Source organism: Microtus pennsylvanicus, chromosome 9 (genome assembly GCF_037038515.1).
Source record: "Microtus pennsylvanicus isolate mMicPen1 chromosome 9, mMicPen1.hap1, whole genome shotgun sequence".
Lineage (NCBI taxonomy): Eukaryota > Metazoa > Chordata > Mammalia > Rodentia > Cricetidae > Microtus > Microtus pennsylvanicus.
The window spans coordinates 15,808,300-15,829,121 of record NC_134587.1 but is presented as its reverse complement, the minus strand read 5'-3'; the positions used below and the strand labels follow the sequence as shown (position 1 = coordinate 15,829,121).

General features: G+C 43.0%; 1 protein-coding gene across 2 annotated transcripts in view; it reads right to left on the bottom strand.

Moving 5' to 3' along the window:
- The window catches only part of Galnt3 (polypeptide N-acetylgalactosaminyltransferase 3), a 34,341-nt gene extending 23,496 nt beyond the window's left edge, over positions 1-10,845 (bottom strand). Inside the window, exon 1 of one of the 2 annotated variants that reach the window (XM_075985000.1) lies at positions 10,712-10,845. The gene's annotated coding sequence lies outside the window, so the exon portion shown is untranslated. Of the gene's footprint in view, positions 1-8,715; positions 9,992-10,711 lie in introns of those variants that run through there. The other variant, XM_075985001.1, reaches the window with a different exon arrangement.
- Between the last annotated feature and the right edge of the window lie 9,977 nt (positions 10,846-20,822).

Sequence of the window (20,822 nt, the reverse complement as noted above, 5' to 3'; positions counted from 1 at the left end):
GTAAAGGCTTTCCACTCCCCAGCCTTTCCTGTCCACTACAGGGTTCAGTGTTGTTCTCTGTGGATTAGGACCGCGGCAGCAGAGCTGGTGAGACAGCCTCCGTTCCTGCTTCCCAAGCCTACTACTCACAGCCACGGACAAAGCCCTCAGGTAGCTGGGGAGGGGTGCTGGCTAACGTTCATGGCCCATGGCGTGTGTTCCTTACTCTGTTTCATCAGTAAAAGCTTTCTCTCGAAGAGAAAAATCCCTCGGTGTATTTACATGAGATAAATCTCTGCAGGGTCTGACCCTTCTGAAAAGCTTAGATACACAGCCTCAGATTCCAGCCTCACCAGTCTTAAAGGCTCAGCTCTTTCAAGGCCATGGCCGCACAAAGCGTCGTAACTTCCAGTCAACCAATAAATACCTATATCCCTGGCCATCTCGTTCTAAACCCAATGGACAAACACAGTATCTACCCGTCGGAAGAATTTCCTTGTTTGGGGAGGGCATCTCTTACATCTAATGATGGGCAGGGCTGGATTCGGCGGCTGTCTGTTTTCAAGTGCTGCTGCGTAACTGCATTCTCTTCTGTGAATCAGTTCTGAGTTTTCTCTATCATTTGGACTAATTCCCCCCAAGAAGTCACAGATACGAGCTGGAAGGGACCAAGGGCTACTGTTTGGGACAGAGTCACCCAAAGAGCCTTGTGTTAAAGGCTCGCCTGCCCTCACCCCCACTCAGAGAACTTGAGGAAGGGAAGTCTAGCGGGGCAGCAGTTCCTTCTGCTACTTCACCTCGATGAGGTGCTAATTTGATATTTTCTGTTTCTAAGAATTGGTGCGAAAGTCTCAGGGCTTCCCAGGACACTCTGGAAAACGGCTGTTGGCACAGCTAGGGAAGATACTGGATCTGGGAACTGACACCGGTTTGGAAAACAGTGGAAACGAAAGCTCTTGGTTCTGACAACTAAAAGATGCGTATCTGTTCCAGTCCTTAGAGACCACTAGGCATCTGTCAAAAACATCTCAGCTGCCAGGACTGATGTAGGCGGCACGCACGGCTTTCTGGTGGTTCTACAGCCCCACCTTCCATTACAGGAGAAGTATCTACTTTGTCTTTGGTGGTTAAGGTGTGTTTGCCTCTTTGCTTCGGCTGCAACGGGATCCCATTAACTGCACTGAAATCAGGAAGCTGATCTCAACGACCCGAAGAGAGCGACCGCAGACTGCTTTATCCACAGGTGCGAAGGCACGGACTCACAGATGTATTTCACAACATTTAAGGGAATGACCCTGTGGAATGTGGCTGGAGGGTGAGTGTCTGGGATGCACTGGGTAGTAAGTCTCATCAGCCAGCCCGGTTAGGGAGGGGTAGAACACAACTCCTAAGCAGAAGGCCATTTCAGTTCATTTACCTTCCGTGGAAGGCCCAAGAGTATTGAAGGATGGGGATACAGAGGGCAGAGCAGTAAGACTCCTCGCTCAGCTCAGCTATTTTCACCTTTCTACGGCCTTCCTCTCCACTCCTGCCTGAATCTCAGTGCCCTGCCAGCCTGTAGAAGGGACAGCGAACTTTTCATAAGGAGTCAATCACTCCCGTCCTCCCCACCTTCCTTTTTTCTTTTGTTTAAATACCAGATGGCCTCTATTGCAATTTCTCAATGCTGGGGGGGGGGGGGGGGAGAGAAGGACAATGTATAAATAAATAAACATAAAGCACATCTGTGTTCCTATTATTATTATTATTTTGCAAGAACAAATTGTGCACCACATTTGGCCCAGGGGCTGTGTATTCCAACCCTTGCTCTAAAACTCCTAAGAGACTTGAATCTCAACATAGCAAATTCCCCCTTACTCCCTCCCTAGCTCTACCAACCTGGCTGTAACACAACCACATCCATCTTCAAATCATTCACAGCATTTTTAAGGTCGGGTGGCAAAAGGGCCTAATAGGAAACATAAAATATCTTTGCCTGCTGCTTCAATTTTCTCCGGGTCCCCAGCATCATCCTCGCCTCGTGCTTTAGCAATCAAAACTTCCTTTGTTTTAAGTTTACGTCGGACATAAAGCAGTCTCAGCCTAAAACATAACTGCTCCTTCAATAGCTGACCTCAGTGTGGTTTTCCTGAAGGCCATGAGCAGTCAGCTGTCACACAGGGAGGCTGAGGATCCCTGTGCTGAATGACAAGCTCCAAATAGGGAGGGTCCATAATCCTGCGGGATTTAAACTTAATTCCCTAAGCAATGGGTGAGGCCCTGGTGGATTTTAAGCAGTATGTTAACCAAAACCGAAAGCTAAAATGATCGCCCTTGAAAGTTGTGCAGGATATACATTATTTTTGGAGAAAGAGGAACTCAGATAAGAGGGTAGAGGCAATTATGGGATTATTAAAAATGATGTGAGCAAGACATGGATAAAAGAGATATGGAGGTTTGGAAAAAAGACATGAGAGGCAGCTGAACTCAGCAAACCATTTGATAGCAGGCTAGGGAGATTCAGTCTGAGCTGAGGATGACCTTTCGCTTGGTGAACGGAAGTTGCTGATGAGCTCTCTGCACTAGACTAGGAAAACTGTGTTAGACAGCAACAATGAAATACTGTACGCTATGTTTGCAGATGACGACCATCGTGAAAAGCTTAGCAGCAAAAATAAATTACGAAGGAAATGTGCAAAGGTAATAATGATTTTCTTAATGTGGTATCTTGACATTTTTAATGCCATAAACCATTTCTCAGGAAGATATGTTATACAAAATAGGAAAGGGAACAAGTAGGAAGGGTTGGTCACATCATCTAAAAAATAGCAACTCAGGAGATATCATCAAAGGAAGATCACCAATAGAAGTTTCAGGCCCAATTAGCAATGGCTTCAAGCAGGACAAGAAGACAAGAGAGAAGGTACCAATAATCTAATGTTTAGATTACATAAAACTAAAGAGGTCTTGGCATATAAAGAAGTCAGACTCCAATTAATATATGGAAAAATCAGGCAGGCTAGTTTCCTTAAATTAGTTAGGTACTAACAAAGTGTTAAAATCACTCTCTAAGCTAGCCACAGGACACACACCGGAAGTCTCAACTATTTGGAGGCTGATGGATAACTTATGTTGGGAGCATTTGAGACCAACCTGGCCAACTACAGACCAGACCTGATTATACCTCACTTAAAAAAAATAAATTTAAATTACACCTAACTTAAAAAATAAAGACTGATACCCAGCTGAGGGTGGAGGTACACATTGGCAGGCAGAGCGCTGGGAAGCCGGAGGCAAGAGAGTCCATCCTGGACCGCACAGCGAGCCCTAGGCCGAGCGGGGCTTATATATGAGACCATGCTTCAAACGCCAAACAAAACCACCTCAATGGACCTGGGTGGATGTGTAGTGAGCAGTATCTACAGAACCATAATAAATAAACATCAAACTGCAAACGAAGACCCAGACTTCGATGCGGAGGAAGGAAAAGCAGAGGTGGACATGTGAGTGGAGGAGATATTTATCTGCCATAATGAGAAGACTGCAGACAGTGCCAAACCCTGACCTGGGACACAGCACTGTCTGTGTATCATTCCGAGGGAGAACACTATAGAGGCATCTAAAGAGAGGGGGGACGGGTGACTGGATGCCTGACTGGACGCCGTCACTGTGGTGACTCATTTAGTAATCACACTTCACTTTCTTTGCTCACACATAAGGTAGATGGAAGCCCTGAGTTAGAATCAGACTTCCATGGCTGCGTCTTAGTTCTCAGAGCTAAGAATGAACCGTCTAGATGGCAGTGAATGCGCTAACCTCTCGGTTTTTCCCCCTTTCTCTAAAGGAATGGAGAAAAACAGTATATACTTCACAAGCTGCTGTGGAAATTTAATGAGTTCATACATGGATCTAATAGCAAGGGAAGGATAAAAAGACAAGCTCTCCTGAGGAAATTGGGAGCATGGAGACCATGAGGGAGGGTTGGAGGGGAGGGGAGAGAAAGGGAGGGAAGCAGAGAAAAATGTAGAGTTCAATAAAATAAAGAAAAAAAAAGAGCTTCTAATCAATTTCTTACATCAGTAGATGATACATATAATGTTTGTATGTCATATCCATGAGCGCAAGCAGTTGTGCCCAGTGTTCATAAGTCTTATTATTTCCTTAGAAAAGTGGATTTTTTTTGTCTATAGATACAATCAATTTAAGACTAAAAAAATTTCTAGGTTGGAAAAAAATGTAATGAGTTACATGTAGATTGCTGAAAGTATGTTGGACAAATGAGCAACAGTAAACAAAGATCAGAAATTACTAAGGTGATAAACATGAATTATTACATGATAAAAAATATAATGGCGGTTAGTAATTGAAAACATAGTTCAACCTGTGGGGTAAACATTAAAGCTGACCACCCTCTTCTGGGAGGAAATTCATTATAAAGGTTGATACACAGCCGAGTACCAAGTAGCTCGTTATTTCTTTAGGCTAACATTTAGTGTGTGATTGGAAGGGAGGGGAGCGCAAATTCCAGAGAGAGACAAATTCCAGCTATAGTTAGAGGTAAAAACGAAGAAGCTCAGATTGGAACTCGAAGGCTGAGTATTAGCTGACAGGCCCAAAGGTAGGGAGGTGCTTGTTACAGGCAGAAAGAATCACACTTGGCAATGACTTAGAGGCAAGAAGAACCTGGCAGTGAAAGAGGTTGCCAGAGAAGCAGGCAGGAGGGGGTGGGGTGGCAGCAGCTGAGTCATGCCCAGACTTTAGGCCACATTAAAGGGTTTGTCTTACCCTAAGGGCGTGGAAGGGCTTTGGCAAGGGGTCACTGTGGCCAAGTATTTTGAAAAACTCTCATTCTGGATGCAGTGTGAAGAACAAACCAGAAAGAAGTCAGAAGTAGTTTGGAAAGGCTGGCCATCTGGCCATTTGCAAAAGTCCAGGTAAGGGATGATGGTCTTAACGGGCCTGGAGAAAAAAGGAATAGATTTGGAAAATGTGCATTTAAAAGATATAATTAAGAGAATTTGGTCATGATAGAAATTTTAAAGGAAAACACCTAATATCAAGGCCCCCTTTCTTTACTTTCTGTCTCCACCCTCTACTTTTGGTTTAGCCTAACCACACTATACTCAGGTAAAACCTGCCCTCGTATACTGTCTCAGCAGGAGTAATGTCCTCGATTGGGAAGTGTTTATAAACAAAAGCTGCATGGTCTTTCAACCACAAAGTTAACTTTTCACTTTTGATAATTGAATCTTTGCATACAAAGTCCCCAAATAACAGAATTCAAAGGAATGAGATGAGCATAATAGCAACCGAAGTTAAAAAGGCAAGTTCCGTGAAATGCTTCTCTCATATTGCTGGTCATTTCCTAATGCCCCCTCCTCCCGAGTGCTTTACCACTATGCCACCCTCCCAGCCACATCAATTCACTGCTTCATACTCCAGGCTTGGCTTGCAGAAAATGGCTGCATGTTTCGCAAACCATCCAAACGATGTTTGCGCCCGCGCACACAAACAGGTGCAGAAGCAGACCCACCAATAACCTCCAATCTGCTGAGACCTGAGAGCTACAGAAAACTTGAGATGCGCTCTGCTCAGAGAAGAAAGTAGTTCCAGTTTATGATTTTCATTTGTTTTGAATCATCGTCTCAGGGGTTCTGCCGAGGGTGGGTTTGAGGACGGCAAGAGGACACACTAAGATTCAGATAGGAAGTAAGTATAGTAGCCTAGACAAGAGCTGTTAACTCCCTGCTAAAGGGGAGAAGCAGGGGAGGAGTCTTAGTGGTGAGAAACCAGTAAAACGTTGGGCAGACTGAGTGAGCGATGGTTGCTGAGATGGCAACAACAAAGTACTCTGCTCCAGTTCATTGATAAACAAAACTAACTGCCCACATTCTAGGAAGTTCAGGGTTGAGGCCCTAGCAGACCAATGCACAGAGACGGACCATTCCCACAGATGACACACTTGTCCTAGGTGCATCTGCTTAGGTGAATTACCAAAAGTTGACAACATTCCAGCTCTCTTAGCCCCAGTGAAGGCGCAACCCTCACGACCCAATCACCTTCTAAAGGCCTGGGTCTTGTTTTGAGGTGGGTCTAAACTACGCAGCCTCGGCCAGCCTGTAGCTTGCTAGGTAAGACAGCCTGGCCTGAAACTCACGGAGATCTGCCTGTCTGTGCTCCAAGGGTACTAGGACTAAACGTGTATACCACCATAGCTGGCAGCTCTCATATCTTAACCCCAACACTCACGGAATTCGATGTCTACATATGTATTTTGGAGGGGCACAAATCCTCATGTGATAATTACTGTGGGGGCCTGTTAGACATAGTTAAAAACAACTCTGTATTTGTGGTCTGATTCTCAGATAACACCATAGGTCCGTAGTCTATTCCTCCAATCTCTAGAGCCGGATGTGTTTCAACATCAGAAAGTTTTGGAAAGTTAGGATAGTGACATGGTAATGCTGCTCCTCATCACGGCCGAGGGCAGCACTATCTAACCAAAGCCAGCACTATTTCTGCAGCAAGATCCACCCTACTAGTGGCGTAGATGGCAGTTTGGCAGTTTCCTGACAGTTCACTTGCTCAAGTTTGGCTAACAAATGAGTCACACGATTTTTTGTGGGTAAGACGACATGACAAGATTTCTAACACCTATAGATGGACTACAGGAAGTGAAACTTTCTTTTCTTTTTTTTTGCTTGTGACGTGATGACGGCCCTGCCTACACATGTGTAATCTCCAGTGATTAGGATGATAAGTTAGAGACACCCAGCAGGCCATCATACAGATGAGCAAATTAGTTTACACAGTTTGAAACTCAAACAAGGATAGGGAAAAAACGTTACAGAATGACAAGCCCAATTCAGAGAATGACTCAGGAAGGCTTCTGTCTAGTTATCAGTAGCCACTAATGACCCAGGATTCTGAGTCTTACATTGCCTGTGTTTTACCAGAAATTAAAGTACTTCGGTCTCCGGCCATTGCTGGAACTGATTAAATTCAATGTTGTCGTCAACAGTACATTAATTATGCTAAAATCACCCAAATTATATAATACTAATTATACTGTATTAACCAGATGCAAAAATGGATAGGTAACGGAAAACACTCCTTTCTTCTTGATCAGCTTTTAGACTAATAACTGATTTGTTTACTCCAAATATACTACTATACTCTGCGGACCAGAGAAATGAATGCATCTGGTACTAGCCATTCCCCAAATATAAAATGCAGAAATATTTTCTTCAGGAAAAGAGCTATTTCCACCAAGAATGCGACGGTGGGGTAAAGTTAAGAGTGTCTTTGAAAACATTAATTATCCCCAATCAGACTTCCCAGGACTATATCCCTACAAATCACTTAGGGATCTAATCTTGTTTTTTTGTGTGTGTTATTGTTTTTGTTTTAATATGAGGTCTCAAGCTATGTAGCTCTGGCTGGCCTGGAACTCACTATGTAGACTAGATTAGCCTCAAACATAGCTCTGTCTCCCGAGTGCTATATTTAAAGGCAAATACAACACCCCTGGTCTTAATCTAACTTACTGATTTATTACAATTTATTTTTTTATCTTTATGTGTATAGGTGCTTTGCCTGAGTATATGTGTGCAGTGCCCACAGAGGCCAGAAGGGGGCGTTAGGTCCCTTGTAATTGGTGTAAGTTTGTTGTGAATGGCCATCACAGTGCTAGGAACTGGATGTTTTCTTGACGAGCAGACAGTGCTCTGATCTGTTGAGCCACACGTCCAGCCCTTGAGTCTAATTTCTGAATCTAGTCTTCTATGGAGAGGAAGTGAGTCCTGTAATTCATCTCTTATACCTATTTCACAATAAATGTTAAAATATTAACAGAATATATATAAATATAATACATATATAAAATAGTAAATTAGACTATGCATTCCCTAGTAAATATTTTTCATAATCCCTAAGTCTAACTCAGTCATAAAACTTATAATAAAATTAGCACCAGGGGTGGAAGAATGACAGAATTACTTTTCTCAAACTTTCACTTGACAATTTTTACCATCAAAATGTCCTCACAAAACATTTCTAGTCGTCCCCCCCCCATCTCTACATACACCACAGCAGGGGAACCCATTTAAAGTATAATAATGTACAATGAGATTCTGTGTAGCCCCTAATGTCTGAGAGGTTATCCAGTGTCGATATGCTAGAGCCTCAAACTCTCCATTAAAAAAGGAGCGCAATATGATTTAACGAACTCTTTGTGTGTGTGTGTGTGTGTGAGAGAGAGAGAGAGAGAGAGAGAGAGAGAGAGAGAAAACCTTTAGAACAATGAGCCTTAACACATAATCAGAAAACACTTTTAGCATTACAGGTACCACCCATTAGCTGACATGAAATCAATCTAGTATATTAATGCATTTTTTTAAAAAAGCATCTGTGTTGCAAGGCTAGATATTGTTTTGTGAAACTCATTTCTTGTATGTACATACACCCTTGCCAATGTGTTGAGTTGAAACAGAATATTTCAAATTAGAGGACTGTGGGTTTAAAAAAATGTTTTTGCAGCACTGGTATTAAGGAAGTGTGCTTGAAACCAAACGTCTAGATTATTGCAAGTGCAGGGAAGACATTGGGTCTATGCCTTATAAAATATGGTTCCAGCCAATATAATAAAAGATCAGAACTGGCTAATATTGTCCAAACTGGCTCAAAAAAAAATAACAGTGTCTCTGAAATACCAAAACGGGATTAAAAATTCCAGCCCATATGGCCCCATCAACATACGCAACGTGAAATTCTCAGCCAGGGGAACGCATGCCGGCCTCCCGGAGACTCCGCAGAGCAAGGTGGAGAAGAGAGGAAATGGGAGCTGGACCCAGGACAACGGACCACCCTATCATTATGAAGCCCTTCCAGGCTGCATGAGAGAGAAGATCATCATCTTGTGATGAGTGACGAGAGTAGAGAGATGTCATGATCTAAAAGCCACCACAACAGGGTCCTCGCTAGCACTTGCAGCATGACAGTTAGGACACCCCTCGGGGCTCCTGCTAGTCAATTGGGATGGCTTGACTGGGCAACCAAGACAAGAAGGGAAGACCAAGAATGTTCTTAAGGCTTCATGAGCTTAGGGGAGGAAATCACCCCCCCCCCCAATACTTTACAGACAGAAACTAAGGCTGCATTGTTATTGCAACTAACAAAAACATGCTACATTTCCCCCCTAAAATTAGAGTCAAGATAGTCTGATAAAACCTGCCCAAGAGCCAGTGAAAACTAATAGTGTTCAAACAGCACTTAGCACATCAGTTTCTCACTATGGAGACAAGACCTTCTTAAAGGTAGGTGAGGCTCTTGAAAAGCCTTGATTGAATTAACTATTATGTGCTGCTATGATGTTTTTTTTAAAGATTTAATTGCACCTCATAAAAAAGTCCATCTGTATAGCCTAAAGCATTTTAAGTTAAGCATACAATCTAAATATATACTTTAAAAATTAGTAAAGGCAGAACTAAACACATCTAGGGAGTGGAATTACTATTTATTATTAATTTTTTTCTTTGAAAAATATGTTGGTTAAAAATGTATGAAAAATGCTTGGTAGTGATATATTGCCCAGAATGTTTCAACTAACCTGTATGTTAGGTTCAGATAATGGTGAAGGTTAAAAAGAAATAATTATAGGGCTCGGCCTTGAACTTAGATGCCTAAGAAACAAACTCTAAAGTTAGTTGGTTAGACTACAGATTTTTCTCACAACACAGAAACTCTGAAGCGCAAATGTAACTTTCTGGATTTTGACAAAGGATTCGAATTCAGATGTTCATTATGTAGTGTAACTTCAACAACAAGTCATGTTAGTAACATGTTCCTTAAAAAAAAAAATCAGAAAAAGAGGGAAGGGGTAACTTGATTTAATTCCCAAAACAGAAGGAAGGAATTAAGTCTATGTTAAGAGCAGTTTTAACCTTAATTTTTAGGCTTCCGAAAATCCTAATTAGGTAGACAGGAATTTGGGCTTGGCACTCCCAGGTTCAGACGTGGCAGGATGCTGAAACAAAGTTTTTTTTTTTTTTTTTGAACCTTTGAGTCATATGCCACAGGCACACCAGATCCGAGATACACTGGTCCTTAAGTCAACAGGTCCTCTAAGAGGAGGGTGTGCAGCCGGTGAACCGCAGCTCTATTTCCTCCTGCCACGAAGACCTGGACTCTGCCACCTTCAACCGGAAAGTGGGCGCAGCTCTGACTCCTGGAGTGCACCCGGAAAGTGCAGAGCGCGAATGCCCGCGTCCCGACCACCGAGCGCCTTCCAAACCATTCGGAAAGCTTCGAGATGGCTCGGAGCTGCCGCGGTTTCCAGTCTGGGACTGTCTGGGGGTTAGCGGGGAAAGTTGCCCGGCACAGCCACAATCCTCCCCGTCGTGGGTTTGGCCCCACTAGGTACCCGGGAGCGGGCAGGCAACCTGCTAACCCAAGTTGGGGAGCCTTGCCCAGCGCCTCCGCCGGAGATCCGCCTTCCCGAGGACCAGCCCGGGGTCAGAGGGACTTTCGGTCCGGGTAGAGCACTCGGGCTGGAGCTTTGCCCCCGGGGCTGCCGAGGGGCATCGGCGACAGGAGTGACCCGTGTCCCCGCCGGCCTCTCCCGCTCCCGAAGGGGGGCAACTGAAACCCGCTCTCGAGACCGGGTCCAACCGGCCGCGGGCAGCTTCGGGGGACCGTCCCGCAGCCTGTCCCTCTCCCGGATCGCGGGGTCCCCGCCGGCTCCGAGCCGGCTTACCTGGCAGGTGGGCAGGGCAGGCGGCGGGAAGCGGTGGCCGGCCGGGGGCGCTGCCCGCCGGCCCGGTGCCAAGTGCAGGTGGCGGCGCGGGCGACTCGGGTGGCTGGGACTCGCGTGGGCCGTTCGGTTCAACTCCTCCTCCGCCGCCGCTTCCTGCCTGCCCGCCGGGCCTCCCGCGTTGCCAGGCGAGGCGGCGGCCAAGGCTCCTCTTCCTCTGCGAGTCTCCCAGGTGAGCTCCCGCCGGCGACGTCGGCAGGGGCGAGGCCGGATCCCGCGCCTGCGCGCCAGCCCCGCGCCCCGCCCAGGTCCTACCTGAGCGCTCCAGGTGAGCGGCGGGCGAGCCGGCCGGGCGCGCGCCCCGCAACTCCTCCGCAGCCCGCGCGCCTCCTGCCCAGCCCCGCCGCGTTCGGCTCTGCGCGGCCCCGCGCCGCGGCCACCCGGTACCCGGAGCCCACAGACGGGGGGCGGGGAGGGGGGAAAGAACCTTGCGAAATCTGAGCCGCACTTCCCCCCGCCCCTTACGCGGCTCCCCTGCTTCTCCGCGTGGTCCAAAGCCAGGGATGCGGAGGGGACCACGATGGGACCGCGTGGCTTCCTCACGGGGCCCGGCCGCTTATCACCAGTTAGGTCGGTGAGCTTCCTCCCCTGGTAGCCTTGATTTCATCACTCCACTCACTTGAGCGCAGCTAGTGGTTTCCGTTTCTGGCCGCGGGCGCTAGGGTAGGGATGCCTCACGTCCCAAGGAGGCGCCTCCCCTCTTCCAAAGTAGAGCTTCTAGTATTTGGTCAAGTTTAGCTGATTTGAGGTGCACCACCAAAATCCCTTCGTAAGTTGCTGTCTGTTGCAAGGCGAGCCAATATCCACAGGAGAGGCATAGCAGCGCCCTTGGGAGAATCCTTCTGCCAGGGTTTTGGAACGAGAGTTTGTGGTTTCCTGGAGAGGGATTGTTTTTATTGAAGAGTGGTCTGAAAGACCAAGGTGAGAACCTAAACTCTTAAACATGGTAGGTTATGCCGATGTGTCTAAGACACTTAAGTCGTGTTTCCCCTTTCTTTTTCACAATGCCTTCCGCTCCTGGGACCCTGACACCCAAAACCAGGGCTTCAACTTGTCTTTACGCGGTCCTATGCAATTGTTATTTGATTGTTCTCAAAAGTATGTGGGGACATGAAAAAACAGCTAAGGACTTCAGTCAACGTGTTTGATCACATAGGGTTAGGTTTTCCTGTAACAAACAAGGAAGGCCTTCCTCCTACATTTTGCCACTGACACCGCTTTACTAGCTTATGAGTTTTATATGTGTCTTGAAACTAAGGTTTAAAATCATTAGTACACTATCAACAGAGGTTAGTTTTACTTGTGTACAACATTCATTTTAGCCAAGCACCATTTTATAGTCCTAACACCTATAATTAGCTTTAAAACTCAGATAATTCCTTGTTTTGCATATTTCTGATTGTTTTGTGGGAATCCGGGAACTTTTGTGCGACATTCTAGCATTAGCATCTAAAAGCATTTTTACTTTCCTTCTTTTTTTCCCTCCTAAAATAAAGATTTAAGAGACACGTACGTATTGTGTGAATTACCATAACAACTTTCCACGGTGGGTCTTTAGGCCCAGAAGTAAAAACATGAATTTCCTAAATTCATTTTATTTTGTTAGTTCTGTGAGGTTTTTGTTTGTTTGTTTGTATCTAAATGGAGAGAGAATCGTGCTCATCTTTGGGGGAATTTAGAGGAAAGCCTAGTGCATAACCACAACATTCCTGCCTCCTTGCTGTGCATAACCCACCCTGAATGAGGCAGGGGTGTGGCCGTGCCCACTGAGCAGGGCCAGAGCTCGTGGTACAGGATGGCATCCTAAAATCACAGGAGGAGATGCAGTGACACCAAGACCAGTTACAGCAGAGAGGGACTGGACAGGGCAGCTAGGGCAGGCAGGCCAGAAGACAGTGTGAGACAACAGGCCCAATGGTGCAAGATGAGGGGACAGAGGAGATGTGGGAGGTGTTGAGTTATGAGAAAAATTCACTGCCAGCTTTCCAAGGACAGAGATGGTACCCAGGTCATCAGTATTTCTGAATCTAGCCTTGCTTGTTCCCTTCACACAGTATCTGAACTACTATTTCACATCATTCTGAAAGCAAAGTGTTAAATTTAATTTCAAAACTTTCTTCTTCACATCAAAATTAGAATGCTAAAGGCTAAGAACAAGTATTATTGTGCTGAAAAATTTAATATCCGAAGTCTAATTAGATGTAAGAAACTTGAAAGTACCATCCTATTCGTAATTATGAAACCAAGCATTCATTTCATAGAAGTAAAATTAACATCTCATCGCACAATAAACTCCGGGAGGCTTCGTGCACATATGCGTCTCTGAAACAAGTCTACTTAATAGTATATATTTGGCATATGATTATACTTAAATGAGGAAACTGGGCAGATTTTACACAGGAGAGACGTGCCACAAACAGCTCTTCTCTCCTCAACACACACATGTATGTTCAAACATGTGGAGCTAGTCACAGACTGCTCAGTTGTGTAGACCCGAGGCACTCACTGATAAATCATTTCTGTTAACATTTAAACTCTTACCAAGATCAAGACTTGCTGTGTACCAGCTCCACAGGAAACGTGTGAACGAGTCCACCAGATGCCACGAAAACAAAACAAACCAATGTGTGTGGCACCTTTACCAAAATAGAGATGCAAAGAATGGCTGGCGTAAGACCACATAGAGGGAAATCATCTTGGGCAAGGGAAGTGGTGGGTTGGTCATCTAAAGTACATGGTTTGAAGTACGGCCAATTTTCAGATGCCTCTCCTCTCTGAGACGCTGCGTCAAGCTCTTTCCACTCTCACGAGGCATATTCCTTTCCACCAAGTAAAATGTAAATGTGTACAAAATTCTTTTACAATCAAATTCATCTAAATGCCATACTGCGAGAACTGTCATGAATTTAAGAAACCCTACATATATATATAAACATAATATATTATGTACATTTATATACATATATACATAAATATACAACAAGGAAGAAACATTGAAATAACTTACATAAAAATTACATGAGTAAAAATTCTTTGTAAAATATACGGTTTAATGAATGAAACTGTGGCCTTCGTGCGGCACTTATATATTTATTTATTGCTTGTTAATTGTTTAATTGCCGATTCAACAGGACTTGTTCACTGTAGTTTGAAGCATATGCCTTGGCTTAGACTTGAGAACAGTTTTACCTCATGCTATCCTCCTCCTGAGCTCAAAGCCTAACTGAGAGATTTGGCTCGGAAACTAAGCAGATTGGAGCAATTTCTACCACAAAGGAACAAAAGACCTGAAATGCTATTGTTCAAAGAGGACAACGGTGATGGCGTGTCTGCGAGGAGACACTAGCGTGTGAGCGTTTTCAAGATGATAAACCAGCTAACCCTGTATTGTACTAGACGACACGATGAAGTCATCAGAAAGAAGTTATTCATGTTTGAACTGTTTTGGACTTCTTGGGGTTTTTTGAAGGGGCTGCCTTAAGAATGTCGTCAGAATGACCTTCCGGGTTTTGAAAAGAGATAGACATATTTATGAAAGCTGTTTATTGACTTAAATTACAGTAGAATTGTCTAGTTAATGTTGTTTCCTTAATCATTGGCACACAGTAGGTGCTTAATAAATATTTGATGAAATATATTGAATAGAGAGAAGAGTTGCAGGCTTTTAAGCATTAGCATAAAAGCAAAAAGAAATGCCGTGCTGAGTCAGACTAATATTCAATCTGAGTAGCTCTGAATTCTGACAGTGGCACAAAAGGATATTTCATAGGAAAAAATAGGACAACGGTCTTGCATGATGTGCACCTCTGAGATCCACTCCAGATATCCCTGGCTGATACTCTTCCTAGATTGATATTTCTTTTTCTGGAAAATGAGTTCTTTTCATGGCAAAAGAATTCACACTCACTGCAGGAGTATTTGTTCATAGCAAGATGCATGAATTCGTGTGTGTGTGTGTGTGTGTGTGCGTGTGCACGTGTGTGCTGGATATTGAGTGTTGAGTTCAGGACCACTTCACTTATGAAGTAACAAGCATTCTACCACTTAGCAACACTCATGGTTCTTCAAACATTTTCTATTAAATATATTTCCAGATATATTTACTATTAAAGGCATTGTGAAAGTAGAAAAATGAACATAGAAAACAGCTTTTCAAATAAAAAGGCAAGATCATTTGGGGAATTTGTTTTATAGCCACAATTTTTTAAACATAATTTTCTGAGTCAATAGACTCATTTCAATATTATTTCAAGTGGCTGCCTGGTATCCCTTTGTCTGGTCCTATCTATTTGTCAGTTATTGTTGGACAATGATTCTTGCTTCCAAACTTCACTGCTCCAGACGTTTCTGGAACAACCGCAACCTTCATCTCTTGAAACATTTATAATAATTTTCTTTATTTCTCTTAAGATAGCTGATGGATACCACAAAAGAAGTATTTGGGTTGGATGGCATAGTCGGAAAGATGCTGAGGACTTTGGATTATAAATGAGAAGTGGAAGAATAAAACACAAACAAATCAGTCATGTGGTTTATCCTCTGAAGGCCTGAGGGGACTTTGGGGACACTTTCCACATCAAGGTCTAGTCAAGGAGGCTTCATTTCAGAAAGTATACAGGAAAAGAACTAAACCAGGAGTGGTACCAACATTCTTCAGCTCCACAGAGATTTGATATAATTGCCTCAACATTGTCGCTAGGATGTTAGACGTCACTGGAATCCAATGTCTTTGGTTCTTGGAAGAATGATGTCCATGGTGGTTTGAACGAGAACACTCTCCATAGACTCATAGATTTTAAAATTTGGTCAGGGAGTGGCACTATTTGAAAGGGTTGGTAGGTGTGGCCTTGTTGGAAGAACTGTGTCACTGGGGGTGGGCTTTGAGGTTTCAAAAATCCAATTTAAGCCGAGAGTCTCTTTCTTCCTGCTGCCTGCACTTGGATGTAGAACTCTCAACTCTGTCTCTAGTACCATGCCTGTCTTCACGCTGCTGTGCCTCCTGCCTTGATGATAATGGACTAAGCCACTGAAACCGTAAGCAAGTCCAAATAAATGTTTTCTTTTATAAGAGTTGCCAAGTTATGGTGTTTCTTCACACCCACCAAACGATGACCAAGACAGTGTCCAACAAGGCCTGTGTGGTTTTGATGGTTAATTTTGGTTGCCAACTTGATAATAGCCATGAAAGCACGCCCTTGGGAATGTCTGTGAGGTGTTTTCTAGGTTAGATTGAAGTAGAGATACCCATCCTAAATGTGAGCCACGCCATTCTATGAGCTAAGGCCCTAAACTTCTATAAACAAAAAGAAGAAATGGAGTCTAACAACAATATTCATTATTCCTCAGCTCTCTGCTTCCTGTGTCTGCAGCTGTGCTGTCCCTCCCAGAATGGACTGTGATTCTTAAAACTGTGAGACAAAATAAGCCTACCCTCCCTCCATCCCTATTTTCCTTCCCCCTTCCCTCCCAGTTGCTACTGACAATACAGTAACCTAACAAGTAACTAATGCCATCACTTGAACGGTCTTATGTGTGCCTTAGGAAATGTGGGTGTTGTATTGTGGAGCTCTGTCTTCCAAGGATATGACCATCAGAGCAGATCTAGAACCTCTCAAGAATCTCTTAACACTCCTTAGCTCCTCTCCCAGCAGCATATAACCCTGCACGCTGTCTTGAGATGTGCTAGAATATATAGAAAATAGAATGTTGGCTAGACTCTCCTTTTGCAGCTTTTATGAGTGTTCCCTCATGCTTAGTTGAGTTTTGGCTATGAATATTACTGAGTTTTGGTTAGTTATCCATGCTCCTGTAAGTAATTTCTCATGAATGCTTTTCTAAATAATCCCAGTTACTCGCTGGTTTTCCCAAGCTGGATTTGTAAGAAGTTGTTTATTTAGTTTGTTGGTGTCCTATCTGGAATGAATAGACATACCTGTAGGTCTCCCCAAGGAAAGTCATGAAACACTGTAACGTTCACATGTGGGTCCAGGACCTAGCAAGTGAATGACAGTTTTTCCTTACTAGAAGTGATGTGGTGTGATTCAGCTGGCAGAAGGGAAGCTGGGCTGCCTTTCATCCCCATTCGTCCTGTGATAAGAAACTCTCTCCCCATAGAGTATAATCTCCTATCCCAGCAGGAATTTATCCCCTTGCAAAGATAGCTAGCCATCGTCAGATGACCACTGGAATAAGAACTAGCCTCCAACTTTGTCTTTGAATGTGTGGAAGACTGCAAGTTGGGTACAAATTCTTCCTGCTCCAGTAAGCAAGCATGGCCTTTGCACTTCAGCTTCGTTGTCTCTTCCGCCAAGAAGAGCACTTCATTTTCTTGACTATTGACCTTGTAGTATTTGCACAATTAGAACTAGAACATAAGGGAAACATTTTACCTTTTTCTTTCTCCTCCTTGGAATGTGCTCCTGAGTGGACGGTGCCACAAGCACGGGGTGAACGAGTACGTGTTTGTGGGGAAGGGGATAAAACAGGGAGAAAGGAGGCAGAGAGAAGAGAAGGAGAGATGGGGGAGCGAGAACCCTTCCATCCTAGAAGTTCCAGTTGAGCACAACTCCCTGCCCAGTGCCAGCGGAGTGCGATCCGGTGGATAACCATAGGCAATTACTCCCCAAAGAACCATGTGAGCAGTTCACAAAGTTATGAGGAAACATTACTTCGTTGCTGTTTATGCTAGCATATTTTGGGGTTCATTTTAAGTACTTAAGTTTGATTTTTCAACAGACACAAACAGAAAGCTTCTAAGAGGTGAAGGATTAGATTTATTAAAAAGAGAGAAGTAAAGGCCCAGAAGCACGTCTGTAACATCTCACAATTTCGGAGTGTCATTGCTTAGGATGCTGCTTGTGCAGAACAAGACTTGTTTTCATGGCTTGCTCAGCCTGCGTTTTTATATAATCCTGTACTACCTTTTAGGGAATGCCGCTGCCCACAGTGAGCTAGGCCCTCCTTCATTAATTACTAATCAAGCAATGCTTCATAACATGCCCACACACCATTCTGATGTAGGCTCATCTTCATATTCGTGTCCCTTTCTACAGGTGTGTCAAGTTGACAATCAAGAATAGTCGCCACAACATTCACAGAAATTTCTGATTCCCCAATTTCCACTTTGTTAATTCAATAACAATGTGTAGAAAAGTGAAGCCATACAGGTTTATTTTTACATCCTATTTTATAATACATTCACTTCTATTAGGCCAAAACTAATTATTGTCATATAGATACTCCTTTAAACGTAAGAGATGATAAAATATAATATTATACAAAAAACAAATATATTGATTTTCATAACGAAAGTATTAAAGAATATAGGATCCAAAGATAAAAAAGGAAATAAAAAAACTATGTCAATACAATGCTTCATTTGGAGGTTTGTTTCTTTTGGTACATTAAATATACCTGAAGGGCTGGAGATGTAACTCAAGGGTGGAGTGCTTGCTTAGAATATACAAGGATCTGGATTTGACTCCTAGCTACACACACAAACACATGCACATAGAAACACACATGTATCAATAGTTATACATATATTGTATGTATATATATTTGTATATGTACATAAAATATAGTAAGGAGGATTTAAACATGCATATTTTTGTAACCATCTAGTAAGACAGTATGTAATATCTTAACACAAATAAAATGTTATAAAGTAATGTTTTATAATATTTTACAGCATAAATTTGTTCATTTAGTTATAATTAAAATATATAATCACAAATTTTAAGCTTACAGTTTGATGTAAAAATAGTCTTTAAAAAGAGCAACTGTTAGATGAAGGTATCCTTGAGAGCAGCCAAACTAAGGTGAGATAATAAAAATCTATTGATATAGATGAGAAATTGTGGGTTTTGTAGTTGAAGTCTCATTGAAGTCATGAAATGACGGCTAAGGGAAGGTTTTCAAATTTGTGTTTATTTCATGCACGCTGGTGTTTTGCCTGCGTGTATGTCTGGGTGAGGCTGTCAGACCCCTTGGAACTGGAGTTACAGACAGTTATGAGCTGCCATGTGGGTGCTGGGGATTAGCCTGAATTTTGTGGAAGAGCAGCCAGTGCTCTTAACAGCTCAGCCATCTCTCCAATCCTGGTAATATAAACGTTGTATTACCTTAAAAACATTTTCCTTAGATGTAAGAGTGGCAATGGTTTGTTTATATCCTTTTTATACTTTTACTAAGTATGGAACGTTTTCTAAGGCATATTCATTAAACACATGCACTGTAAGAAGAATCATGGGAAAATAGGAAGTATGAGCCTGGTCAGACTAGTGTTACTCTCTCCTGCGAGATGCTTGGGTCCCCACCATTTCCAGATCTAAGCTTTGTGATATTCGTTCTCTTTGCCTTCCTTCCTGTAGAATTTGGCCACATTTTCATTTAACATATGTGGGTTCATTTTGTGCATGTTTGAACTTAGGGCAGCAGTCACATGCATTGCCCATGCCGTATTTTTTCTCTCAAAAAATTAAACTCCTGCCATTTTGTGTTCTCCTGAACCATTCTGCTTTTGATGAATATGTAAGAATCTTGTTACATGTGTTTGTAAGAAAGAGACGAACCTGCTTGTATGTGGCTTCTGGTTACAAAGTATGTAAAGATCCCCCTTGAGCAAATGTGTAGGCTGGAAGTTGCTGTGTTATAAGTGACTTATCAGATGATGCCCAGTTGTTTTTCAGTGAGGTTGCATGGTGTGTCCTTGCAGTCTTACCGGAACATTCTTTAATAGTTTGTTACATGGCTACGGCATACATGTATATATGTGTAGGAGAAATATATTCTTTTGCATAAAATGGTCTTATGCTGCAGAAATCTGAACAATAGCACCGAAGCAGCCTTTGAAAAGAACCAAACACTGCAAAAGCTGTGGTTGATTGGGAATTTTGTCATTTGTTGCCAGGAAACAAAATATTAAGGGAAAAAAATGGGAAGTATGTTTTCATTGTGTCTTGACAGATGGAAAAACAAATGCGTTTATCTTCCACTTGCCTTTCGTCACGCTGCAGATGCCTCCATTTCAGGAGCCGGTGTAGGCGTTCGCTCCTGTTTCAGCCCTGGGCCTTGGTCTTTCAGACTCCAAGGCTGGTGTAATAAACAAGAAACCAGCTTCAGGCACGGGTTCTTCGTTAGCCATGTCTCCTAAAATAGTCAAAATCTGAATACTGGAAGGTGGTTTAATATATTTTTATCTCAACCATACCTTTTTTTTGGCAGAATTTTTTCTACTATAGCAATTTCATGCTTTAAGCTGATGGAGACCCACTACTACACTATTGGGTATAGCTCAAATATCCTAAAGCTTTAGACTTTACTTAACTAAAACCCACAGGGCACAGTACCGCCAGAAGTAGATTCTTTTCGTTTATAGCTAAGTTTCTTTAATCAGCGCACGCTCATAAGAAGAGTGATATCCTTTTAAAAAGAACATTTGGCAAAATGCAAAATGGGGAAGGGTCTTCTATTATGTTCCCTTTGCATAAACATGCTATTCCAAAGCTTCCTAATGTTATAAGAGCTCCAAATTATTTAATTAGAACTGAGCAAATGGTGATATCTTGAACATTCCTTGAGTGGTTCATGCCAGCCCTAATGTTTTTCTGATTAATGTCTGTGCCTTTTATGGTCTGCTGCACTAGAAGTGGGTATTTCATCAGATGTTCAGTTCAACCGGGCAGTACATTCGCTAATGCACCTTGTAAGTACCAAGTCAGTAACCAGAAATACTTAGGAACAATCACTGCTATCAGCTTAGTGCAGTACAGCTAGAAATGTACCACAGACCTCTACTGCTAATCACATGAAGAATCACAGAAAATTTCTGGACTTTTCAAAGCAGAGTATATGGAAGTCTAAATGATTTGTTGGTTGGTGTTAATTTGTTGTTGGAGAGCTACTCCAAACAAAGATGGTTTCTGCAATCCAGTACTGCATAGTTATTGATTATATAAGCCATTAAAACTTCAAACCTCTTAAATTCAAATAATGATGGCATGGAATGAATACTAAGAAATGCTTTTCAGGGATACTAGGCGTTTTATGTATG